The 2,058-nt window shown below is 39.6% G+C and overlaps 1 pseudogene; it reads left to right on the top strand.

Moving 5' to 3' along the window:
* Positions 1–284: 284 nt before the first annotated feature.
* Positions 285–1,037, top strand: LOC115077712 (annotated as a pseudogene).
* Positions 1,038–2,058: the final 1,021 nt, after the last annotated feature.

The following is a 2,058-nucleotide window of genomic DNA, read 5'->3' as shown; positions in this document are numbered from 1 at the left end:
ATCCATAGGCATGATTGGGGCTACCTTTATATTATTGTTTTCAATATTCATTGAACTGCAATGTTTTAATCTCTTTCTTTCTGTCTTAACAGATCATAGGCACTGAAAAAATGGAGAAGGAGAATAACACAGGGACAACAGGATTTATTATTCTAGGCGTTAATATATATTCTCATGAGGAACCCTTAATTTATCTAATAATTTTACCAGCCTTCTTTATCTCTATTCTGGGAAACCTTGGGTTTCTAATATTAATGTGGTCTGACCATCATCTCCACAAACCCATGTACTTCTTCCTCAGTAACCTTTCCTTCATCGATATCTGTAATATTACAGTCACTCCCTCAACAATGCTTCAAAGTCTCATAAAAGGGAAAATATTAATTTCCTTCTCTCTATGTATGACACAGCTTTACTGTTTCCTAAGTTTAACAAGTACTGAATTCTACCTTCTCACCGCCATGGCCTATGATCGCTATGTGGCAATCTGCAACCCCTTACGATATCCACACATGTTGAGTAAAAAGATCTGTATCTTATTGGTGGCTGCTTCATGGATAGCTGGCTTTCTGGATGGAGTTCCTTTTGAAATTCTCATATCTCAGTTCTCCTATTGTGGCTCCAATGAGATTAACCACTACTTCTGTGATCCCAATGCACTGCTAAAATTATCCTGTAGTAATACCCACACCTTTGAAATACTTGTACTTTCTGAAGGAGTATTTGTGTCTCTCACTCCATTTCTTCTAACTCTATCTTCCTACATCTTTATCATTGGAACTGTCCTGAAAATCCATCATTCTGAAGGGAGAAGAAAGGCCTTCGCCACGTGCTCCTCCCACCTCACAGTTGTTTTTCTATTTTATGGGACAGTTTTGTTTATATACATGAGGCCAAGCTCAATGTAATCACCAGAGCAAGATAAAATGTTTGCCCTCCTGTACACAGTACTCACCCCCATGCTAAACCCCCTGATTTATAGTCTGAGAAATCAAGAAGTTAAGAGTGCCCTAAGAAAAATGATCATTAGAAAATAATATGAAAGGAAAAAAATTCTCTTTGCATTCCATGTGAAATGCCATCAGGAATAAACACTCATCTGACACATGTTTGTACTGCCACTTATGGAGTGAATGTGAAACCATGAAAAACTGCTGAATTTATTTCTTTTGTTGTTTTATATTTAATAATGGATCATGAAGAAGGAGGCCACTACTCCATCTGACTTGGCAATAGTGATCACAACTGGAGGGAAGACACTAAAGAAATCTACTGTAAATGCATTTAACTTTCAGAAGGGTGATTAAGATAAAAATGAGGAAAATGGTTAGGAAAACATAAAAGAGCAATTGCAAAATGGAAAGGCAAACTTTAAAAGCTCCGTGCATGCCCAAACCAGGAGATACAACCACAAGCTGGGCTAGCTATCACCGAGGATTTTAAAACCTGCCCGAGGATGTGCATGTCTCCCTCAGTGCGCACAAGTAAGAAGTTTAGAGAAAAGGGGTAGAGCATGGGCATAGTCTGGGTGGGGCATTGGTGTATTGGGGCCTGGCCAAGAAATGTTTGCATAAATACTTATGCATTCTTGTGTGTGCTGGGGTTTCCTGCCATGTAAATGTGCTCCTCATATAGATGGTGTGTAAGTAGTAAAACAAAAAATAATATAGGTAAGTCTGCGTGGTTTTAAGGGTGGGGGCTAATAAGGGGTAAACCTCGTTGGTTGCTGTTTGAGTCCAATTCCCTGATACCTCTTGCCACTGAAGCAGAGAGCTATATTGGAGTTGCATCACAATTATCAGGCTTATTAGTTAAGGGTAGTAACAGCCGCATCAGCAAGTTATCCCCATGCTTATTTGTTTTCCCAGACCGTAAAATTCAATGTCATTGTTGGTTGCTGTCTGAATCTAATTCCCCTTTTCCTCTTTCCCCCCTGCAGATGAAGCAGGGAGCATTGATGTAGTTGTATCAACAGCATGAAGGCTTATGGGTAAGGGTAGTAACCACCACACCAGTAAGTTACCCCCATGCACTCTTTTCTTCATTTCCATCCTCTGG

The sequence above is a fragment of the Rhinatrema bivittatum genome, chromosome 16 (genome assembly GCF_901001135.1).
Source record: "Rhinatrema bivittatum chromosome 16, aRhiBiv1.1, whole genome shotgun sequence".
Taxonomy (NCBI): Eukaryota; Metazoa; Chordata; class Amphibia; order Gymnophiona; family Rhinatrematidae; genus Rhinatrema; species Rhinatrema bivittatum.
This window is presented reverse-complemented; position numbering and strand designations above follow the sequence as displayed.